Here is a 25,317-nt window from a genome sequence, read left to right as displayed (position 1 = left end):
GAGATGTTTCCTAGATAGATGCCCACGAGTGCTACTAGCCTGTATCCCACAGCCTACAAGGAGCTGTGCTTCCATCCAAGGCTCCAGCCCAGAACTCCTTCTAGAGTTCGCCCAGTGAAGACTGTGATGGGCTCTGATCGCCACTCATGGTGATGCCTCACCAAAGCACACGGCAGCCACTTTCTCTGGCACGTCTCCCCATCCTGTAGTTCCAGCTTGTTGTGATGTCAGCCATACTATCTGAGTCTCACTCAGGAGTGAGTGTATGGACCTGAGTTTCTGGACTTTTCCCGGTGGAACATGGGCCAAGCCATTGCTTGCACTGGTTTATTTTTTCCCAAGAATCTTCGTGTTCTTCGTCCGTATTTGTTTCCTATTTCTCCTGACAATTTCTCAGGAATATCCGAGCAAATTGCAGTGCCTGTGGACCATGACAGCTTTCGGTAACAGTTTTTAACTAAAAGTCAAAAGAATGAAATGTGCGCAGAAAGAGATTTTTCACTGCATCCTTGGAGCGGAACGTGACTTTGTACGGCATACTCTTGTCAAGGAATTAAAGATGAGCAGGCCTGCTTAGCTGTTAACCTGTAGAACCTTTCAGGAAGAAGGAACCTGGTGCTGAGGGAAAGCACAGGTGTGTGGATCTCAGGGCTGACATTGCATCTACTAGCTGAGTTTTCTCTCCTCCTTCATATAAATTTGTCGTCTGAAATTTAATTTCTCATTATGACCCGAAACACTCCTGCGATGTCTATCTTATAATCTGTAGTGTAAATCCCGGCTGAAATCCAGTTGTGTTTATAATGTCCTAAAGATGCCTTGTAGTTTCATTCATGCACAACCAAGAATGCGCCATAGCCACACAAGAGTAGGAGAATGACTTTCAGTTCCAGGGAGTGCTCGGGACAGCTCTGTGAAGCCTGCCTGGGCTTCCTGTCGCTGGGCAGTGGGAGAGAGGAAAGGGAGGGAGGGAGGGAGGGAGGGAGGGAGGGAGGGAGGGAGGGAGACCAAATAGATCTATAAAGATTGCTTAATTTTGACCTCATGTGCTAAGTACTTAGAGCTCACTGGTAATAATCTCTTGAGTTGGCACCTTGTATTATTTCTGGGACACAGAGACATCTAAATATTTGCCAAAGATCACACAACTTGGAAATGAAAAATCTAGAACTTAAGCCCAGGGAGCCTGCTGCTATGTTACAGGGTGTGATTTTTGTCCTGTATTAAGCTGCCTCTCACAGGACTTGGCTCCAAGTAAGTTTGTGTGATGGGCAAATTCATCTAGTTTGTTTCTTTTGCAATGACTGAGATCACTTTTTCTCTTTGATCTGCGAATTATCAATCATTATAGTCCAGACGATGGTCTTTGATGCCTCGATTAGCATTTTTCCACCATGAATGAAAATTTGCATGGCATTTTAAATATACTGAGGAGAAATTGATTAGCAAATTGCTAATCACGGTAAATAGGGGGAGCCATGGAATTTCTAGCTCTCTTGCTAATATGTGTGTGCCTTCAAATTGATTATTGTCCTTCAGTGCTGGGGTCTAAGTCAGCAGGTAGCACTATGTATTGATCTAAAAACACTCTTTGTTTCTCAGATCGGGGGTAAATAAGGATGCACTTTAAAAATCACTTACAGTTTAGAAGGTGATACCATTCATCCTTGAAATGACAGCAAATCAAGATGATTGTGTCTGTGGGGTTTAATTTATTAAAATTTAATTTGCTCCTGTGCCTTGCTCCAGCAGCTCCTGTGCTAGCAAACTAGCTATAATTAGATTAGCAGCCTGCTCAGTGCTGGCGACAGCCTGTGCCTCAGAGAGCATGTGCTGGACTCGGCCTGTGCCTCCTCCTCATTGGCTGGCGTTGCTGCTCACCCGCTCGATAGGTTTCCACAGAATCGGTATGCTGCATTGGAGCTGTACATCCAGAGGCGCTGTGCTGTGTTCTTGCCGAGCAGAGGCGAGGCGCTTGGGTGGTTGTGTTAAAGAAGGCGTACGACCCGGCAGAGCGGGTGTTCTTTGTTGCAGAGACTCGTGGATAAGGACCTTTGCAGCTAGCTACAGGGGGAGGTCAGTGAAGGAGTCTCAGTTCACGGTAATTGCTCGAGTCTTTCTCTCTCTTATGAGAACACAGCCATGCATGAAATGAAGCGTGCTCGCTCACAGTCTCGTCTGTCTCGTCTGCTCGGGCTTTGTGGACGCCGTGTCTGCCCCTGGGTTCCGTCCTGACACACATTCTCACGGACTGCTTGCCTGGTAGACAGCTCGCCTGCTCAGGAAGGAGCTTTGTTTTCACCTGAATGCAAGGGTGCATGTGCCTGGGAGCGATTCTTATTGGTTCTCTTCTGTCCGGGAAAGCCGATGCGGCTTCCATGTAGGTGTCTTTGTTGGTGCATGTCAGGACTGTTGCCTTCACTTTGAGTCCTGACTCCTGAATGATTCGAAATTAAGAAGAATTTAGCTGGTCATACTTTACTTAGCAGAAGGCAAACGGCTCCTGATTTGTCGCCTGGCTTTTAGCCGGGAAGTACTGTGCTATTGTTTCTTCACAGATGTGTGCAGCCTTCATTTTGGGTGGCTTTCTTTGTCTTACCTTTTGTAGTTTTACTGAAGCGTCTTTAGTACAGGGAGTGTTAGCAGAACACCTTCTGCGAAATAGACTTACGCAGGTGTTTCCCAGCCACGCCTGAGGAAGTGTTTGACCCCAGGCTTTGTTTAAAGGATGCCACTCTTGCTGTTGAAACCTCACAGTAGAGAGATGGGTTCTTACCACTCTGACCGCTGCTCAACATTCTTGCTTCTCTTCAGGACTGCCTGGTTTATTTTCCAGACAAGGCAATAAAAAATCTTAAATTCTATAATAAAGATAGCCTACTATAAAGGAAAAAAGAGCAAGAACAAGGCTCCAGAAATCCTCAAAACTAGCCATCCCTGTTGTGGGTCCAGAACCCCTGCTTCTGTTTGAGTCCTTAAACTTGAAACCTGATGTCCTTCCGTATCGGACTGCAGACTGTACAGAAACTTGTGTCCTGAGTCACCAGTCACAGGGCTGGCCAGCTGCCACCATGCGTCTGCTATCAGCAGATAGACAGGCAGATTCTGAAAACTGTCCGGGATTGTCTCCTGCTCCTGAAAAGTCGAGGCTGCAGTTTATATAGTCTGTATCAGTAGCTGCCGCCCTCCGGATCTGTGTCCTGCTTCCAGCAGGTCAGCATGGAGTCTTTGGCAGCCCCCTAGCTCTGCCTCAGCCCATGTCCTCACTCCCAGGTCTGTCTGGGAGAGAATAAATTATCCAGTGTCGGCATTCACTCGGCTAACAGTTCCGAGAGGACCGAGGAACGCAGGAGCCCTGTGGAAGTTCAGTGGGTGGTAATGCAATGTTGAAGGTTGAGAGCCTTTGAGCAGTGATATACAGTCTCTGTGCCCTGAGGCGGTGGGGCAGTGTTTTCAGCTTTGAGACACCCTGCATGGTGAAAGGAACACACGGACATTCTACTTCATGTGACGCCCCGGTGCAAACCCCATCAGTCTCAGGTGGACAGTGCCCACCCTGGTGCACTCCTGGCCACTTCAGGGAGGGCAGTGTCGGTCAGGATGGCTTGGTTTTTTCTCAAACATCCAGGTACCCCTTCTGTCCCTTCATTATTCTTGGCCTGACATTCTCCCTATTGCAGACATAGACAGAACCTTTCTACCTTTTCAAACTTAGGTTTGGACACTCATCTAAGAAGGAATAAATTGATACAGTTCTATAATCGCCTCGTTTAGATATGCAGGATTGGGATCGAACCCAGGTCCTAGCACATGCTAGGCAAGGAAGGGTCTATCTCTGAGCTATGCCCCCACTTCCCTCCTAGTCTCCTGGAATACTCACTACCTTTCTGAGGAGGCCGCCTTAAAATAGAATGCATATGTCTTCCTCTTGTTTACTGCTGAAGCTCTGTCCTCTGTAAACTGCGGAGTGCCTTCTGTGAGCTGCACCCAGTCCTACATTACCTGGAAAGCTAGGGAATAGCGGGGTCTGTTCTGGGGGTTGGGGGGGAGGGCTGAGCCTGGCTCTTCGAGAATCACCATACCTTAAGGAATTTCTTAAATCCTTAAGTATAAATGTGTAAATATTGTTGCTTGCGGATGGCCAGTGATGCCAGTTAACCTGTACTAGAAGACATTTTTAATAGCAGAAGGAAAAGAAATTCATGCTTCTGCAAAGTAACACCACATGCACTCTTACCTTCTGTTGTGTACTTTTGTGTTCTTAATACATCAGGGGGAATCTATCCCTGAGAAAGAACATAAAAAGGAATTTTTCTTTTTCTGGGACACAGTAAGAGTTTATTCAGTCTCCATCAAACTCTGTTGAAAGGAAAGTAGTAATTCTGTCCAATCAAAAATAAGCAGTCAGTGTGAACATGAAAGAATTAAAGAATTAAAGCATTTTCAGGGGGCTGGGGCATAGCTCACGTGGGCCAGTGCTCGGCTGTTATGGGAGAGGCCCTGGGTCCAATTCCTAGTATCTCAAAACCAAAAGCAGATAAAAGTATTTCATACTTTGTCTCTTTCTTCTGAAGACTTACAGTGACAGGTGTGGCAGCCAACTTGAGTGCAGAAAGCATAGACACCACAAAATGGCAGAGCTAAGCAAGTTCTGAAAAACTAAGGGTCAAAGAGAAGAGCAATGGGACATGCAAGCTGGACTTGGGGTTCCAGAGCAGGACCCTCAATGGCTTGTGACTGGCCACTCGGGACCCTGTGAGTCCAAAAGAACGGGAGAAATGCCATTTGCGGTTGATGATTATTTCAGGGTCCACCCTTTTGATGCTGCCTGGATCTGATAAGAATCTGAATAGATTTATTCTTCTTTCAGTATTTTACTTGGCAGTAAAAGGCATTTACCATGAGCTCGGCCCTGTTAGCTGTTTTTGAGGAGACGATGAAAAGCCTAGTCCCCTGCTGCAGGAAGTGTTTTCTGAGGAGCGGAGCCTAAATAACACGTAGCAGGAGCAGAGGAGCAGTGCTCGGTCTGGTGATGCTAGTGTGGCAGGCTGGTCCCTGGGAGGAAGGAAGGGAAGAGGGCCTTGGAGACAGGAGATGCAGCTTCCTCCTCTGTAGAGCGCGTCTGCTGCCCATGCCAGGGAGGCATGTGTGTAGCCTCGTGTGTAGTTGGTTGTGGATTTGGAAGAATCACCGTGTCTTATTCTAGACGCTTAAGGAATGTCAACTATTGTTTACTACTCTGTGACGTTGTCTCGGAATCTATTTGCTGTGATTGCAGCCTGGAGAAAGTGCTGTCGTTAATGCCTCTGTATCTCATCCCAGTAGGCTTGGAACTTTTAAGAGCGTATCCGCTAATGTGAAATTGACCTAGGAAGCATCACGAGACACTTTTATGACTGTTGTATTCTGAGTCATTCAGGGATGAGTTTGGGATTTGTTCACGGTGCCAGAGAATACCCTCTCTGCTCGCGGATGCCAGTAGACTCTTGGTTTGCCACTTACTCTCTAGAGACGCAGTAAAGCCCAGCCCGTAAGACCTGGTCTTAGACTGTAGCACTCTGGTGCGCCTGTAACTACGGCACCTGCTTCTCCGGCACTTGTAAAAATTTATTTCTGAAAACGCTAGGTTGTAACACGAGGGCTGGCTTGTTGGGGTATCTGTCCCGCCCAGTACCCCACAACTGGCAAGCCCAAAGAAAATCACACACAAGACTCCATAAGGTTATAAACTGATTGGCTCATTAGGTCAGGCTTCTTGTTAACTCTTATAACTTATGTTACCCCATTATCCTTATCTACTTTAGCACATGGCTCCGTACCTTTCTCAGCTGGGCAAGTTACATGCTGCCTCTTCAGTGATCTGCGCAGGAGTGAAGGAATGGCTTCCTGCTTTCCAGGATACTCCTGTTTTCATTGCATCACCTCTACTTCCTGTCTGGTTTTCCCACCTATACTGCCTGCCTGGCCAATCAGCGTTTTATTAAAATATGATTGACAGAATACAGACAATTCCCCCGTATCATTTCCCTCTTTTTTTTTTTTAAACAAAGGAAAGTACCCATAGTCCATTTGTTGGGAATGTGGGCGTAGTATTTCAGGCTACTTCCTGCTGGTTGGGGGCGCTGATGATCTTATGGGGACCTAAAGAAAATTTAGAGTTATAATCAAGTCCTGACTGGAGTATCCTGTGAGACCTGATCATCTCAGGCAGCGCCTTGAATCCGTTCTGGATGTAGAACTCAGACATCTGGGCCATCTATTCCTGTCGGAGATTTTTCAGGTGGCCTCCCTTGGTCAAAGATGATTTTTCTTAACTCTGAATAAATCCAGAGCCTCTCATTTTCTGTGGAAACAAAAGCAAAATCTCTTCTCCAAAGTATCATACCTTTTGACTTCAATTTTGAAGCCAAGGTATTTTCAAAATTCCTATCTTGGGTTAGTTCAGCAGCATTTATAAACAAAAGTCTTTTAGCAGTTGTTGCTCCTTCCTCAGCAATCAAACAATTTAAAGAGAGCATAATAGCATACAGTATGAAGATTCTCTGTGCATTTTCCATCTTTATGTGGCTTTATTTTAACCTCTATTTCTTTTATTTTTACTTTTACTTTTTGAGACAGGATCTTTGTATATCTTTGTCCTGGAATAACACTGTAGACCAGGCTGTCTTTGAACTCAGAGATCCTCCTGTCTCTGCCTCCCCAGTGCTGGGATTAAAGGTGTATGCTACCACACCTTGAACTCACAGAGATCTGTCTCTGCCTCCCAGGCATTGGGATTAAAGGCGTGTACTACCACACCTTGAGGTCACAGAGGTCAATCTACCTCTACCCCTTGAAGTCACAGAGGTCAATATGCCTCTGCCTCCCAGGCATTGGGATTAAAGGTGTGTACCACCACACCCAACTACTCTCTTTCTTTCCTTTTAACTTTAAGAACTTTAACTTTTAACCTGCATATACACACTGTAAACCATTTAGAGGTTTTCTTCCTCTTTGAATCTCTCTTTACTGTATATTTTTCTTTTTCTGACCATATGAGTCTTTAATTTACTAAGCAATATCAGTAGGACTAAAGCCGTGGCTTTGACAGCTAGATCCAGCCCATTATTTTGCTTTCCATCATCATGGCTGAGGTACCAGCCAGAGCTGTGTTCACTGCCACAACTCTATGGCATTTCAAGGTCCTTGCTAGCAAGCAAGCTGCAGCATTCTGCTCACAGACCACACTCAGTCGGACTGCCTGCCTGAAAGAGTCAGAGATTGCCCTGGCAGGACAGCCCAGAAAGCCGGCATTTTAAAACAGCACAGCTCTTTTCCTGCTACTGCTGAAAACTGAAAAGCATGTGTTCAGCTTTTCATCAACACCAGTTAAGTGTTTTGCGGCAGGACCTCTTAAAAGAGCTGTAGGGTTTTGCAGCTGAAGCTGAGTCAGGAAGCCTCTCTTAGATGAAAGCCTTGCTTGCCTCTAGCAAGCAGAGCAGACCCGAGAAATTGCTGCTACCAAGAAAACATGCTTTACTCTTTGCCAAGCTTTCCCAAGCTTTCTGTGGATTCAGTTATCCACGTGGGCGCCATATGTAACATGAGGGCCAGCTCGTTGGGGTTTCTGTCCCGCCCAGTACCCCAACAAGCCAGCAAGTCCCAAGGAAAATCACACGGAGTCTACATCAGTTTATAAACTGATTGGCTCATTAGGTCAGGCTTCTTGTTAACTCTTATAACTTATGTTACCCCATTATCCTTATCTACTTTAGCACATGGCTCCGTACCTTTCTCAGCTGGGCAAGTTACATGCTGCCTCTTCAGTGATCTGCGCAGGAGTGAAGGAATGGCTTCCTGCTTTCCAGGATACTCCTGTTTTCATTGCATCACCTCTACTTCCTGTCTGGTTTTCCCACCTATACTGCCTGCCTGGCCAATCAGCGTTTTATTAAAATATGATTGACAGAATACAGACAATTCCCCCGCATCACTAGGTGCTTTAACTTTAAATGTCCTTTAAGTCTTGATGAATTGGCACGGGTCACTTTAGAGGCCAAGTATTTTTGCTACATCTTACTGTGTGCAAATTTTCTGCGTGAAAGTGGGTATCATGTTTATCTTCGCTGTGGCCTCCAGTTAGGGAGCCTCTAACCTGCCTTGTAGGGCTTTTCCTAATCAGCACTCATGCTTTCTCTTCAAACTTCAGAGGCCGCAGTCTGTGTTTCCCACTATCATAGCACCCACAGACTGAGTCTACACCACTGCCCCTGGTCAGCACTGGCCTAGGCAGCCAGCGATGCTCTGGCAGGATGACCTGGGCAAGCCTATCTCTTCTTAGGCTGGTGTGTCTCATCGCTCCTTACCAGCATGATATTCTCCAAGGTTCCACCTGTCATCAGCTTCCTGTCCGTGCCCTGTACTTACACTGGTCACTCACCTGCCCTCTCATGTCCCCTCCCTCCCTTTGACCTTTTGTTTGGATTTCTGGCCAGCAAGGCTGGGTGGCCTCAGGGCCTTCCTTGACTCCCCCCCCCTCACCCCCACCCTTCCCTGAGAACCTGCTTCCCCAGGGTCTTTGATTAGTTAGTGGCCACATCTCAGCAGGACTTTCTGAGGTAGTATCTGATTTTTGTTTGGTTTCTCCTCCCCAGCCACTCCTCTCTGGGTTGTAAATTCCATCAGGTCAGATTTTTGTCTTAAACCCCCAGAGACTTAAACAGCACTTGACTCCTCGAAAATGTTCAGTCAGGACCTGCTGAAGGAGTTAATGTGTGAATGAGAAAATGAACAAGCAAATTAGCTGTAGCGTGGAAGTCCTGTGGCAACCAGGATCTCTGCTCCAGCCTGCTGGTGGCTTCTTACCCAGGCGCTCCCCTGAATGTGCCTGGGCCTCCTGCTCTGTGCATGGTGAGCTCCAGCCGGCACTGAGGTTGGGTTTCTGTGATTTCTCTAACCTCGCTTTACCTGGTTCTTTCTGTAGGATTGTTATTGTGTTAAATTCTCTTCTAAAAACGAAATGAAAGCAGGAGTTGAAGTGTAGACATGCCTTATAAGTAAAATACAAAAAAAAAATAATGCATTTGTGTTATTTCCATGTCTACTGTCTAATATTTAAATATCTATTGTCAAAGATCTCCTGAGTAAATTGGGAGCATGGGGACCATGAGAGAAGGTTGAAGGGGAGGAGAGGTAAGGAAGGAGCAGAGAAAAATGTAGAGCTCAATAATATATATATATATATATATATATATATATATATATATATATTCAGATTTTTAATGGATTACCATTTTACAGTGCTAAATATGTCTAATAATCTCCGTATTATTGCCAAATAAAAAACACTAATAGCCATCTCTTCCTGTGTTTTTCAGATATTTCTTGCTGTAGAGTGCACTTTAAGCAACAAAGGCTTTCCTTGGCTTCTGCCTGCATTCCATAAAATACTCATTGCCTTTTCGGTAAGTGTATGACTTTGCTTTGATCCGTTCTAAGTAGACGATATTGATTGTCTCTGAAACCTGTGTCATTATTCTATTAAGACAAAGAGCCTGGGGTTTCAGGTGTTTTGCTCTCAGTCACTAAATAAACAAATAAGCCCCAGCAGGACCAAGATGCCACCACCCAGGTTTCTCACACACAATTGTTTTGTGCAGTAGTGCTTATTACTAACCCCCCAGGTATTCAGAAGACTCCATTTACTGCCTGGATCTGGAGACAATATACAAAGTGAGCATCTTTGTCCCTTAATGAGAAGTGGACTGTCTGAGATGGGGCGTGAGATGAGGAGCTGGTGTGGGAGCTCTGATGGCCATCCTGAGAATCGGAGTGCCGAGGACAGAGTCTGAATTCCAGCGGAGAGGACCAGATACATGATACAGGTCAACCAAACCGCAGCCCTGGCCACTTCTTGCTATCTCAGGGTAGCAGTCACTTACCTTCCCAGCCCAGGCCGTGGTGCAGCCCGTTACAGCGACTCAGCTCAATTCTGTGTTTGTATGGTTAGAAAGATTCATCTCTATGACACATCGCATATCAGCTGGGCTATAGGCACCAGATCTTAGCCCTCCCTCTGGTTAATTCCAAGGGGGTCAGATCAGTGTTTAACAATTACTTAGAGTTCTTTTTCATAACCATTTGCAGTTTTCTCTTAAATAGCACACTATCTTATTTTTTCTTAAGTGCTACAAGATATGTCAGAAGCGTAAGTTTTCTCTTACTTTTACCTACCGATTCCTTATTGTGCCTCTGTATCACTGACCTTCGTTCCTGCCTGAGTGCATGCACTGTGGGTTAGCAGCGTAACGGGTCCATAAGTAGCCATGGCACCAGTGTTTTTCATTGTTTGCAATGGTGCATTTAGAATGACATTGTTTTAGAGTGTACACTGGGTGTTTGAAATGACTCCTTGTCCGTAGAAACTAAAACGGGAGGTGAAGTCACGAAATAATAGGATATAAAATGATCTTATTAGGCTCCTTTCTTCCTCTTTTTTTAAAGTTTAGTTGTTCCAGAACATGAGAACCCCTGAGCATGTGACCTAAGCCGTTTTAAAAGAGATGAGGGCGCCAGTTACTGAGAGGCCCTCCTGAAGCTACTTTCAGGAAACAGGCTTAAAGGCCCCTTTGTGTTTAGTTTCTTGTTATCTTAATCATATTTGAGTAACTGATAAAGTCAATTTCTCCTTGAAAAGTTAACTTTTTAAGAACTTCTGTAGGGTAGATTGTAATTCTTTCATATTGTGCCTACTAAATGCTTGATAAGTCACTGGGAGTGAACACGGCCCTTGCACACTTCGGTATTAAGTTCTCCTGACTCGAAAGTCAAGCTAGTTTTCCCTCAAACCCCCTTTTTTCTCTGGGTCCTCCATAAAGAGCCCTGTGTCCCCTGCCGTGACTCAGCTTCCTTTCACACCTGCAAGGCACCACTAGCTTTTCTCTTCCCAGAACAGCTCTTTGCCAAGAGAATGACTCAGAGTTCAGGTCCCCTAGCAAAGTCAGGTGGGGCTCCCCTTGGGCCCTCTCAGCTGACCTTGAGCAAGATCTCCTCAGGAACTAGGGCAGGTCAGCAACTGTAATGAGACTCTATGCCTCCGGGCCAGCCAGAGCTATTTAACAGGAGGGAACAGATAGGCCATTCTCTTGGAAAAGCAGTTAGAGTTTTACATGTTTATTCTGGAGAGGTTTCTGTAAGACATGGCGGCAGATAGTCTGTGCTTTTAAAGAAAACTCACCTGCCCAGAACAGAAAAAGTAACTCTATTTTTAAGGATTTAACATACATGTGAAGTTTGAGAATGATTGATTATAATTACTAAGTTATCAATTAAGATATTTGGCACATTTAAAATGCCCTTTAAATCAAGTAAAAGACTAATTCTATTGCCTTGTGTACACAGTTGTTAGTCATTCAGGGCTGTCTCCATAGAGACAGATTGTGATCAGTGTCACAGTCAGTGTCCTCACTAGATCCTTCCCAGGAATCTACAGGAAGGAAGGTCAGGCTACAGTTGAGCTGGTAATGTAGACGTGAGCGCTGTGCTAGAGGTGACTCCTACCACATCTGTCCATCACACAGGCCCTGACAAGAAAATCCTAGGAGGGGTATGGTGGTGCACACCTGTAATCCCAGCATGCCAGAGGCAGAGTGAGTTCAAGGCCATCCTGGTCTACAGAGTGAGTTCTAGGACAGCCAGTACTGTTATACAGAGAAACCCTGCCTCGAAAAACAAAAACAAAAACCAAGAAGAAGAAAGTCTTAGAATATCCTAGTGTAGATGAGGGAGCTACCTCTGAGCTCTGTTCACTAGTTTCTCAACAATATAGTAAAATACCTGGAGTAATTAATATACAGAGAAAAGGTTTACTTTGGCTCACAGTTAGTTGGCTCTGGTCTGTGATTGGCAAACCCATTATTTTAGGTGAGAGCACCATTTGGTAGTGAAAAGGAGCGCGCAACACAGCAGTGTGGCCCCTTATGACTAAGAAGCAAAAGAGGAAGAAGAAGGTGGCTTCCTGCAGTCCCCTGAAAGTCACTCCTCTAATGACTTCACCCGGCATATCACTGCCCAGTGCCATCCCCTGGGAATCAGGCCTTTGATACACAGGCCTATGGAGAGCATCAAACGTCCAATTCATGCTGTAGCAGGGATCAAAGAGGTTAAACCTCAGACCAAAGGGCAACCTTGTGATTAAACCCAGGGCTCCAATGTCAAACCTCTGTGACCTTGACACCAGTTGATCTCTCTATAGCAAAGGAGTGATTAATACCTCTGACAAGTTGGTTGTGGTGACTTGTGCAATGAAGAGAACAGAACAGTAAGGTTACAGAGAAATAGGACTTTCCAGTTTGCTATTAGAACGATTCCATGTGTTTAGGAAAGAGAAGGAAGAGACTATAAAGTTAAGAACTTGTGGATGAGACTGTGAAGAGGGCAGGCATGGTGGCTGCAGTGGTCCAAAAGAATGCAACGCTTCTTGTTCTATCCAAAACTCTGAGGTGTCTATTGGCGTTTCTCGGTGTGGAGTCTGAGAGTGTTCTGTATACTGAGATGTGCAGGGAGACACATGTGCAGAGGCCCACATGGTTGACAAGTATCCTCCCCACTCTGGCCTTTCTCTTTCTGTTATAACATAAGATGAAAATATATTCAAAAATCAGGTTTTTAAAGATTATAAAAGTTGCTTTACAAATGAGCAAATCCATTCTTGAAGGTGTGACAGAAAACCTGAAAGTAGTTTTCATTGTATTTTGTTGTCTTTGGGAAAGTCTTCCTCTGTGTCTGTGGAGGAGACACCGCCATTCCTCTGCCTGCTCTTTATACTCTCCAGACATCACTGTCTTGAAATGCTGACGTGTTACCTGTCACCTTGCCAGAATCTAGAGTCACCTGGCAGGTAGGGTGGGCATGTCTGTAAGGGATTTTCTTCGTGAGGATGAGTGATGTGAGAAGACCCATGGGAACTGTCAGACCATCTGCTAGGCAGGGGACACTGGCGGATGTAAGGAGAGGAGGTGCGCTGAGCAGTGGCTTGTGTCCATAGCCTTCTGCCCGAGAGTGCGGGTGCTGTATGACAAGCTATTGCCAGCCCCAGTTCCCCCACTCCGAGACAGAATCAACCCTCTCTCCTTAACTTGCGTTTGTCAAGGTAATTTCATCAGAACAACAGTAAAAGAAGCCAAGACAGTGGCTCTGCCTCTGGAAGACATATCCAAAGCCACATTCTCCCTCCATCCTTGACCAGACAGGCAACTTTCCCTTGGCAGTCAGCGGGGAAGCCTCTTCTCGAGAAGAGAGAGGCTCATTCTGATCTTCACACGATGTCCCTTCAGCCATCAGGTCCTGCTGACCCTCCTCCGAGGCAGCTGTGTCTGTCTTTCCTTCCCAGGAAACCCTGTCACTGACTTAGCCCTGTGCCTGTATTCTCAGACCAGCTCAATAATCAATTGGAAATTTTTATCATCTCATTTCCTTGCTTCTAACTTATTCAACAGAGTTACCTATGTGTTGATAAATTGAGATTACAGAGCCAGCGCTTATCTAACATCGCCAGTCTTATCCAAGTCACTGTCTACAATGTCTCTGTTCTCTGCATGCCAGGCTCAGTGCAGTTTAGGGTTGGCTTCGTGTGTGTGTGTGTGTGTGTGTGTGTGTGTGTGTATGCGCGCATGTGTATATGCATGCATGTGTGCATGCATGTATATGTGGCAGCACATGTACTTGTTCCTGTGTGTTATCAGAATCCACGAATACTTGACCATCCAGCAAGTCTGTAATTCGTATAACGAATATCTTTACAACTTATCAGAAAACGCGCTTATTGGGCGGCTCTCTGTTTATAGCAGTCCCTGAGACAGGCTACTTATAAAGTATGGAAAAGTCTGTTTAGCTCATGGTTTTAGAAGACCAAAGGCATAGCACCTGTATCAAATTCAAGCTGTAGTACTGTATGTAAAGGTGGCGCTGAAACCAGAACTTTCTTCAAGCATCTGTATGCTTCATTTCAAATTCCATGATAAAATCCTTTCAAAACGTTCCATTAAAACTACAGACATTGACTCAAACACCTGAGCGAATCCAGGAAGGCAAATAACTTTCTTCTTACCCTGTGGGTTTGCCTAAAAGTCCTAGCAACTTTCGGCATCACAGAGTCCTATGGACGTATCAGCCTGCTGAAGTGGGTGGAAGCAATTTGCATTTGCAGCTCACAAGTTCTTCTGGAAATGGAAACTTTATTCAGTAGTGCAGAAGGAGAGTTGATGTCACTTCTTAAATGGCCATACTAGAGAGGCATCTCAATGGACCAGATACAGCAAGCGTAACTGGGGGTAGCAACATTATTTCCTCTGGAAGTCACAGAGACCCCTGGCAGCAGAGAGAGCTGCAGGTATAACTGAGCCTGAGTCAGGCCCTCTGGGGAAAGTACCTAACAGGTAAGGATCAAGACCCATGTGACAGTGTAGCTCATTTCCTCTGCAGCATTCTGGTAGCTGATAAACACTACAAGTAGCAAGTTGTTTTTACTCTGGACCTGCAGATCTGGCTCAGTAGAGAGGATTTCAGATGTTTGGGGCTTCAGTAGGACTTACACAGGAAGAGGGGCTGGTGTTTCTCAGCTGCTTCTCTCTATCTCTCTGACAGCAGCAGCTTGAGTCAAATCAAGCAGTTGGGGCTCACATGCCAGCCCTCAGATGTCAGTGAAAGGGGGTCACCCAATCCATGGGTGGAGCAAAAAAGGAGACAGTGAGATCAGAAATAAAAAGGAAAAACAAAACACATCAGAAAGCTCATGTTATTTATAGATTGTTATCCAGATGTTCATTATAGTCTATCATCCAAGAATTTAGCTGACTTAAGGCTGTTTTAGCTGCCCTACACACAGAAAGGAAATAAATAAAACAACTTGTAACTGTAGGATGATGGATCGGTCTATTTGGTCCTGGACAGTCACCGTCTTATAACATTGTGTTGTATACTCCAAATGCATACAACCAAATTGATTTTAAAATAAAATATATTTATAGGACTTGAGGTTAAACTTTGGATGAGTCGAATGACACAGCAACCAAAGCACAAACGTCAGTGACAATGCTCTTTGCAAGGCTTGGGACTGCTTGTCTAATATTTTCAGGGCTCTAGGATCGACCTCCAGAACTGAAAGTGGGAGACGGTGGGGTGTAGCATGGTGATAGGAGTGGCGGGCCGCGTTCCCATTGCCCGGCTCCCGGCTCGCTTACCCCTGAAATAATTACACGGAAACTGTATTCTTTTGAACACTGCCTGGCCATTATCTCCAGCCTCTTATTGGCTAACTCTCACATCTTGACTAACCCATATCTAACAATCTGTATGCTACCACGAGGTAGTGGCTTACCAGGAAAGATCCTAACCTGCGTCCTTCTCGGGTCGGAGAATCATGGCATCTGCCTCATTTCCCTTCTTCCCAGTATTCTGTTCTGTCTACTCCGCCTACCTATGTTCTGACCCATCAGGCCAAGGCAGTTTCTTTATTAACCAATGAAAGTAACAAATAGACAGATGACCCTCCTACATAAGTGGGGAGACTCTTAGAATCCAGGCTCCATTGAATTCTGTATTTGTTTAGAATCCAGCTCTCCTAGAGTTGAGACTTTTAGCTCCAATTGGCTATTTCCTTTGGGTACAAAGGTCTCACCATTCAGACTGGATTCTTTATGAATTGCCTTCTAACTGCGGACTGGGAGAGGTCTATCTCAAAAGTACACACATCAAAGCTCAAATATGGCCTTCCCCACTGTTCGCACCTCCTCTCGACTTCCAGTTGCATGTAAACTCACACTTCATGTGTCCAGTGCTGGCTACACTGCTCCTTAAGTGGAGATTCTGAATCTCTTAAAACAGGCTTCTAGTTCAACAGTTGATGGTGTATTTCTTTCATTTTAAAAAATGTGCTTTTATTTGGGAGGAGAGTGGTGACTCTTCACTTAAACAATGAGAATCTTAGAAATCTGATATATGACTTTTATAATCATATTGCAATTTAGAAAAATGTGTGTGTTTTCCTCACATTTGGTTTTGGAAGGCTTGAGGAATTGTTCAGGCGCGTTTCTCTATTAACTACTTGAAAACTGTGTGCTGTTCTCCCCTCCAGAAGCCCCGTCTGTGATGTGACCTGCTGCTGGTTTATCCCCGCTGCTGTCCCTGGGCACTGGCCTCTCAAATTCAGGAGCACCCACTCCAGTGTACCTCATCTGTCTAGCATCATTTTCATAATGGGATCACTAGCCCTCTTAAGGGCAGCCAAAAAGAGTATCAGGCCAAAATGTCCTGCCTCAGTTACAGCCTTTGAGAGCACTCTTATTTCCAGCAGCCTTTGGTTACTAAGCATTTGAGTAAAAGATGTTATTTGGGCATGCCATTTTAAATCTGTTTTAACCAATGGGAAATTAAGAGATCACTTGAAGACATTTTTACCAAATTTCTAGCGTATTGGGATTTCCCATTGCACCTTGGAATGATACTTGGTATGTGTGTTTGCTATGTACCTTTTTAATTTAAATGCACAGTTGTGTTTTCGAGTACTTTATGATGATTGACACTTGCACCTGGTTGGTACCGTTATTTTTAAGACTGTTGAAACCTGGCTTTGAAGTATTGTGTTAGTCAGGGATCTCTGGAGTAACAGAACTTATAGAATCTCTCTCTCTCTCTCTCTCTCTCTCTCTCTCTCTCTCTCTCTCACACACACACACACACACACACACAAAGGGGCTTTATTAGAATGACTTACAGGCTTATAGTCCAGCTAATTCAACAATGACTGCCTAAGTACAGAAGATCCAAGAACCCAGTAGTTATTCAGTCCATGAGGCTGGATCTCTCAGCTGGTCTCCAGTATATACCAAAATCCCCCCAAAAGTGGGCCCTAGTGCCAGTGAGGGAATGGACTTGCTAGTGAGGGTGGGAAGAAGTAGGCAAAGGGGAGAGAGAGAGAGAGAGAGAGAGAGAGAGAGAGAGAGAGAGAGAGAGAGAGAGAGAGAGACACTATATAGGCTTCTAGCAGTAGGTGTGACCGAGGTTAAAAGAGAATCTTCCCAGCTCAAAAGATCTGGATTAAAGGTGTTTCTTCCCACCACAAAGATCAGAATTAGAAGTGGATCTTCCCACTTCAAATGATTCAGTTGAGAAAAAAAAATCCTCAGAGGCCTCCCCAGTCTTTTTTGAGGTTTTAGTTAATTCCAGCTGTAGTCAAGTTGACAACCAAAAATAGCCATCACAAGTTATAGTTCATACTAATAAGTCATCTCTTAGTTGGCATTTGGCCTCCTAAATCAATAGGACCACTGTGCACTTAAGAAATCCCATAGAGGATGTCACACTTGTTAGAAACGTCTGTGGCACTGCCAGGGTGAGTGACATACTTTACAGCTACCACCTCTGGCCTTCAGCCCCCGCATTTGTCCTGGTGTCCTGGTGGCATGGTCTTTAAGAAAGCATGCCAGTACTTGTGTGTTCCCCAGTATGGAGAAAGGGATGTTAATAGGTGAATAACTCAGGATCATTGCTTACAGGGTATGGCAGGGACAATTATAGAGTTTCTGTTTTGCTTCGCCTCAATTGGCAGTTTCTAGGGGCTGGTCACGGTCGAGAGTGAGTGATGTGTACTTGCTCACTTAATTCTGACAATAGCCATAATTGCGTAATCAAGAGGCAAAATTTAAGGTTTCAGCACACCTTGTTTGGTGGCAGACCTGTCCCTCTTAGTCACCTTGTCAGGAAGCTGCAGAGCAATGGTTTTGGGTTATCTGTACCTTCACAGCTCCTGGAGGTGAGCATTTTCCTCTGATTTGGAACCCAGAATTGTTTAGTAAGATTAGATTTCAGGAAGGGTTTTCTGAACCAAGAAAGTTGTTGCAGATATCCACTGCCATAGTTTGGATATGAAATGCTCTAATTTAAATTTTAAGAACCCACATATTGAAATTGTGCTCCCCAGGCTGTGATGGGCTGGACGCTGATGGAGCCTTTAGGAAGGAGAGCCCAGTGTGAGGGGGCTAGGCCATTAAGGGCTATACCATTGCCATGGGACCCAGATACCTTGGTAAACTGCCATCAATGCTTAAAACACTGTGGGCATTGTCCATGAACTGAACCTTTGATACTGTATGCCAAGACAGGACAGAAACAAAAACCAATGTGCCGATCATCAGTCCCACTTTAGGCATGTTTGTCATATGTTCTCAGAGAGATCGTGTTCATGTCCTCAAGGTCCATGGCAGAGTTATCTAGCTTTCTGAAGTCCAGCTGACTTGTTTGAGACTGCCAGTACTGCAGCCACTGCTGCAGTGTGCTTTGTTCGTAGGCTTGTACATTTACGAAGCCCTCTCAATAGCCTTGAGTGGCAAGGTATGGATAGTTGTCATATCAGCCTTGTAGATGAGGTAGTGCACACACGGGGAAAGGTCTCCTATAGAGTGGTGTGGGTCATGGAAGGAAACCTGAGATGAAAGTCTGTCCTTCTCCCTGCTCATCACAGTTCCAGAACTGGACACCTGGAGCCAGGGCTGCACCTGCTTGCTGGAATGACATGCAACTGATGGTCTAAGACCCAGATGCCCCGAGTGGAGTCTTAGGGGATTCCAGGAAAAATTCATGCCTCCTCCAGCTCTGCATTAAGTCTGCCTTACATACTGACTTTCGATGTCATCTATGCTCCAGAGCAGTGGTTCTCAGCCTTCCCAGTGCTGAGATCTTTGATACAGTTCCTCACGTGGTGGTGACCCCAACCATAAAATGACTTCATTGCTACTTCATACTATAACTTTCTCACCATTACTAATCGTAATAGAAGTATTAGATATGCAGGGGATTTGATATGTGACCCCCAAAGGGGTTGGGATTCACAGGATGAGAGCTCTTCTGTTCTAGAGAAACCTTCTACAGAAAACAAAACAGAAAAACACAGCATCATCAACAACAAAACCACTTTGAAGTTCACTGAGCACCAAGATATTACTTCCTAAGCTCATGAGCAGTCAACAAAAAGGAAAAATCAATGAAACTAATACAGTCATGAGCCAATTGTCATTATGATTTGATTCATAAAATTGCAATTTTCCAAAAATTATAGTAGTTGACTAAGGTCAAAAAACTTGTTGAGAGGTAACATTTCCTAATTTCTAGTACTTAGCCCTTAGTACCTTGGGTAGTTTAGAGGGATGTCAAATAAATGCTGGTAAAATGGAATTAAAGGAAGTTTTATATATTTTAATTAATGCACAGGTTATATCAAAATTTACCCCATTCCAATATGCTCAGATTTTATCTATTTCATAATTAAGTTTAAAGAATAATCATAGTTTACTTTGTCCATTAAATCTCACTTTATTGCATGTGAGTGTGCACCCAGTCTATATAAAACAACCTTCTTTCTCCCCAGTACTCTGCAGCTGTCAACATTATTTGATGAATTTGCTAAACTGCCCATTCCAAATGACGTTTTAAGTCATATATCTAGCTTATAGTGCCTCCAATAAAACAATATTTCCAGACATGATGGTTCATCTTTCACAGTGAAATTCCGAACTGTGAGTTCCATTTTCTTACTATAAAAGGTTATCTGTGCTCCCTTCTTTTCTGGGAGAGGTTTGAGTTCAGAGATTGTATATGTTTCTTGTTGCAGGATGCTGTCCGTATGGATGCTTAGTGTGATCAGCCCTGTGATAGTTCTCTTACTTCCCAAACTTTAGGAAGGTTTATGATTGCTGGTTGAGAGTATGCACTGAAAACTGTGTGCAACTGTGCATCATCTTGAAGAATGCCTTCATACTTGGTGGCAGCAAGAGGAGGGAGCATCGGGTTGAAGCTGAAGCAGTATTTTGTCCTAAAATTACTGAGGACAGTTTTCTTCTAACCCTGGCCTTTGGATTAGAGGGCTTGCAAGGACTGTGCTCATCAACTGCCTTGTAACCAAGATCCCTTGTAAATCTGCTGGGGCTTTGCTGCTACAGCAGTTTTATACTCTCTTGTGCAAAAATACTTTTTCTGACAGCCGGAGAAACCAGTGTCATGCATATTGCATTGGCAGCAGTAAAATCTCTCAGCATGGCTCTGAAGTTTTAGAATGACAATCAAATGACCCCACAAAGGACAGGAGAAGAGGAAATAAAAAACCTTCATAGCTGAGTGGTTTTATTTCACATCTACTATGGAGTCTGAATCTTGCCCGTCACTGGCACCTCCTTGCATCATCCTCTGGAGTCGGTGAATGTTAGTATAGGACCATAAAATATTTGGTCACTTGAAGGTTGTCTGTGGCTGGGCTTTTATTACCAGAGTATTGAAGAAGTTGGGGGCTTCCTCAACTTTGTCATTTGCTTTGGGGATCTAAAGGTAGATGGCTGACATTTTTATCTGGTGGCTGATTTCCGTTGTGCTTCTGAAATAGTGTCTTCTTGTTGCACTAACTCAGTCTTATGACTAGATTTACTTATGAGGGCTTGGGCATAATTCTCTCCCAGAGCAAGGTACAGTGGAATCTGAACTCACAGGCATGGCCTTCTGCCAAATAAAGAAGGGCATTTCTTTCCTTTTTCACTCTTTCCTATTAGAGGTTATGATTTTGCTTTAGAATTGAATTTTCTGTGATAAACAGACCACAAACAAAAAGAAGGCTCAAATTAATGACAATTTAAAATGACACTTGCATAGAATAGGTATGGCCTCCATAGACTCATATATGTGAATGCTTGGCCTATAGGGACTGGCACTTTAAAATATATTGTTGAAGTGGGTGTGGCCTTGTGGGAGGAAGTGTGTCACTGGAGGGGTGGGCTTTGAGGTCTTATATATGCTCAAATCATACCCAGTGTGACAGTTCACTTCCTGTTGCTTGCATATCAAGATGTAGAACTCTTAGCTACCTCTTCAGCATCCTGTCTGCCTCCATGCTACCTTGTCTCCTGCCATGGCGAAAATCCACCCAGTTAAATGATTTTCTTTATAAGATATGTGGTGGTCATGGTGTCTCTTCATAGCAATAATAACCTTAATTAAAACAAAAGTTGATACTGAGACTCGGGTATTGTTGTGATAGGCCTGACCATGTTTTTGTTTGGAGGAATTTGGGCTTTGGTGCTTTGAGTGAGGAAAACAGCTTTAATCACTGCTTCATGGGTCATGCCAGTAGAAGCATGGAAGACAGTGTTGCCAAGGGTGATTTGAACTGCAGGGGCCTGGCTCAAGAGGTTTCAGAGAAGAAGAATTTTACTATGTTGCCTAGAGATCATTTTTGTGATATTTTGATGAAGAATGTGGCAACTTTTTGACCTTGTCCAAAGAGTCTGCCTGAGACTAATGGGAAGACATTTGGATTAATTTCATTGGCAAAGGAAATCTCCAAGTAGACTTGTATGCATTCTGGTATGAGGTTATTAGTGGTAACTCTAATGAAGATTTATAATGAAAAGGAGCAAGCTGAGAAAGGAAAAATAGAAAATGTACAATTTGAGGAGAAAGGAGCACCGGGAAATAGAGTGGAGCTAAATCCTGTGTTTAAGGAGATAAACAGATTAAGAAATAGATTAAAAGGAGTGGTGACCTTAGGGCAAGATCCCCTCAGCTAAATTTACAATTTGTGAAAAGGAATTAAAGGAAAGTTTGGAGCAGGGTATGGGGTATGGTGGTGCATACCTTTAATCCCAGCACTCAGAAGGTAGAGGCAGGTGGATCCCTGAGTTTGAGGCCAGCTAGGAAAGGAAACCATTGAATTCAGAAAGTATAATTGAGCAAGGAGGCCATGTACCAGCCCCAACAAACGGCAGAACTTGGCAGCTTTAGCCACGTGATTCTGACTTTAAAGTCAAGGATAGAAGAAAGAGGTTATAGAATCTCCCTCTACAACTAAAGAAAGCCACTAAAGCCAGGTGTGTAGCTGGGACATCCCAGAGAGGCTATTGCATGAAGCTGTGAAGATGAAGCCTGGATTTCCTTGGAGACCCCAAGATGTTGGAGACACCAGAGCTGTGGGACACCTGCTGAGGAGAGCTGCTCACAGGGAGTGGAACCAGCCCGAAAGAAAGAAGTGTGTTGCCATCAACAAAGCTGAAAGAAGCTGGAGATCTGAAGAACATTTTTACATCAGACATAAAGAAAGCAGAATTTGGGTTTTTCTCAGCTGGTTTTTAGTCTTGCTCTGGTCCACCATTTCCTCATTATCATCCCTTTCCTGAGCCTGCTTAGAAAAGTTTGCCTTTTATGCATGTGTGATGTGGTTTCCATCCTTCTCGTGTATCAACAAAGTGGGGCAGCACACCTCCAGGTGGCTAGCTTTATTCTAAACAAAATTCAAGGTGTATGTGCTATTTAAAACATTCCTCAGTGATCTCATTTCATCATTTGTAAAGATAGATGTGAGTCATCCCCCCATGCAGTACACACACACACACACACACACGCCCACACACAATCTAGAATGGGATACTATCCAAACTTTAATATTAGTAATACTGATAAACAGCATCAATAATTATGACGTATAACCTTGTTCTTCATAAAATATTCCCAAAATATTTTCATTAATCCTCACTATGGCCCCACCGGACAGATCCGAAAGCTGGAGCTGGGTTCATCCCTGTGGTGCTGTGTTCTCCTACGGCAGGTCGGCTTTGTAGGCCGACCTCCCCTCTAAGTGAGACCATGTGCTAATCCTGCTCATTGTCTCCTCATACCCTGGCCAAATGTCAGTGTTGCTCCAAAAGGTGACATGGGAGACAAAGATGCTGTTGTGTGTGTCCCCAGTAGGAATGATGTCTGAAGCACAGCAGAGTTGACTCATTTCCTTGAAGAAGGATGCCCAATGAAGACTCCTGCCTACCTCAGGATGCATATGGCAGTCTCCCTGTTTCCAGCTGTGTGTAACCTTTGCATGATGTGAATGGAGGGTATGCACGTCACCACTAGACGTTAATCACTCATCTCTCCGCATATAGGAAGTTTCTGGGGGACCATGGCCACTCATTGCACACGTGGGGTTGCAAAGGCCCTGTCTTTGCCCCAAGAGCCCCTCAGCAACAGAAGTTTGCAATCAGATTGTCTTAAAGTCATAGCATGTCTTGAAGTGAATTTTGGGTATTGCTTTAGCACCAGCATACCCCAAAGAATGCATTGCTGGCTTTCTGATGGTCTTAGGCAGACCTGAGAATAAGGAAACATTTAAGATTAAGTAATTTTCAAATATTAGTGCCAACTTCCCATATGACATTCTTATAAGAATAGAAACCCTACCCCAAATTGTTGTTGGTACTTACCCTGAAAATCCAAAATTCAGGCACATCTTTTCCCCCTGTGTGGTCTCTGGGATACAAGAAATATGTGAACAATCTATCCACTACAAGGCAACCAGTTCCCATGGAAACAGCTCAGTATTTTATAAACCTTCTGGCTAGTTCCTGGAATATGAACTCTATCCTAGTTCTAAAAAACATAAAAATTCATCTAGAATCAAACTCTGATTTTATTTCTTTCAGAAGCATCCATATAAAATTGCAAATATAAGGATGATATCAAGTGTGCAGTAACTAAGGCAGACCTGCTATCGCCAGGTGGGCTCAACTGCTCAGCTGATTGAGGCTAGCATCTCACAGCACTGCTTTAGGCTTGGTGGGAGAACATCTGGAAGAATGTGGTTGTATTTAGTCAAACTTTACTGTCTTTGCGTTATTTTGCGCTTTGGAGACATGCTGTATTTATCATGCCTGTCTCAGTTCCAGCAAAGTATGTATAATTTCACTTTCCCCGTTGGCAGTAGGTTTGGTTTGCAGTGTTCCTATTCTAGTTCGTTTCTTCTTCTTCTTCTTCTTTTTTCTTCTTCTTCTTCTTCTTCTTCTTCTTCTTCTTCTTCTTCTTCTGCTGCTGCTGCTGCTGCTGCTGCTGCTGCTCCTCCTCCTCCTCCTCCTCCTTCTTCTCCGTTGTTGTCATCGTCATCGTCGTCAGTTTGGTTCAGGGTTTCTCTGTGTTGCTCTGGCTGTCCTGAAATTCGCTCTGTAGACCAGCCTGGTCTCCAACTCACAGAGGTCTTCCTGTCTCTGCCTCCCAGTGCTGGGATTAAAGATGTGTGCCATGCTGTGTGACTCCAGCTCATTTCTGAATGGAAAGGTGGGAGAAATATCTCAGGAGATAAACAGAAATTTTCAGTGATGTAATAAATTGTGATGCACTTAGACATTTAAATGTAGTTTTAAAAATTGTACTAATGCAGACAAAAATTACTTAAATATAGAATGAATGGCAACATTTGATGACTTTGAAACTTAGGAAAGTAAGTTTGTTTACTCAGTCTGCTCCTTTCTTCCTTAATACATAATTCAGCTCTGATCTCTGTCCCTTCTGGGCATGTTTAGTACCACATTAATAAGCAGAGAGTTAATATTTAATATACCCATTGTTAAAATTTATTTCTTGATAGTTCTCTACTACACTGTAATTTGATTATGATGAACTGCTGCTTCCTGCCAACAAAGCAGCCATGATTCTAGACAGGACAGCACCTCCTGGCTCTCAGCGCTGTTTGTGCCTCTTGCTGTCTGTTTCCTTTAAGCTGCAGGCTGCACCTGGAGCCAGGAGGCAGTAACAACCCTCTCGCTGAGAATCCCAGAATGTAGGCTCCTCTGAGTCCCAGGGGAGACAGTGGAGCCATAATTGTAGCTGCAGTGGTGACCAACTGGTATTTCTGGTTTTTTCCAAGTTTTCTGTATTTTCACAGATGACATTTGAAACTTCAAATCTCTAACATGGATGCTGTGTTTAGTCATTTCCAAGACCACTGCATGTTGTTTACCTTTTATTCAGCAGTCCTAGCGTTTTCACCAAGTCTAAGGATGTATTTACAAGAAAGCAGAATGAAGATGCGAAAAGGCCCAGATTGCAAATAAACCTGCCATTGTGCTGGTGTAGCTCAACCACACACCCTGCACCCGGTGAGGAAACATCTGGTACAGTTGTCAGAACATGGAAAATTTAACCTAAAATGAGGCTTGAGATCAAAAACATTGGGAGATAGCAAGGTTGTCTACAAACTTCACATAAAAAATAATCTACAGACTGGATTGATATGGAATTTGAGTGCACTGCTGGAGGACTTATTCATTTTTATATAAATTGATTTTCAAAAATGTTACATGTTCCTCATGGATAGCTGTTGCTTCAGATTATATCCCAATTAACTGATTAAAAATATACCTTTAGACATAGTTAAACAAATAACTATAGACTCAATGATGAGATTTCTTACCATGGGAAGAAATGCACTGGGCAATTATTGCTGTTAATGCCTATTATTGAATGCGCTGACTTTCATGT

At 44.0% G+C, this 25,317-nt stretch overlaps 1 protein-coding gene across 10 annotated transcripts in view; it reads left to right on the top strand.

Annotated features, from left to right (window-relative positions):
* The window catches only part of Fam110b (family with sequence similarity 110 member B), a 131,220-nt gene that overhangs the window by 59,864 nt on the left and 46,039 nt on the right, over nucleotides 1-25,317 (top strand). For 3 of the 10 annotated variants that reach the window (XM_048420271.3, XM_048420274.3, XM_085677035.2), the window contains exon 2: nucleotides 9,357-9,443. The gene's annotated coding sequence lies outside the window, so the exon portion shown is untranslated. Of the gene's footprint in view, nucleotides 1-1,899; nucleotides 2,102-9,356; nucleotides 9,444-9,662; nucleotides 9,712-25,317 lie in introns of those variants that run through there. The other 7 variants (XM_048420273.3, XM_085677039.2, XM_048420272.3 and 4 more) reach the window with 5 other exon arrangements.

This window comes from Myodes glareolus, chromosome 16, assembly GCF_982192425.1.
Source record: "Myodes glareolus chromosome 16, mMyoGla1.1, whole genome shotgun sequence".
NCBI classification, from domain to species: domain Eukaryota; kingdom Metazoa; phylum Chordata; class Mammalia; order Rodentia; family Cricetidae; genus Myodes; species Myodes glareolus.
This window is presented reverse-complemented; position numbering and strand designations above follow the sequence as displayed.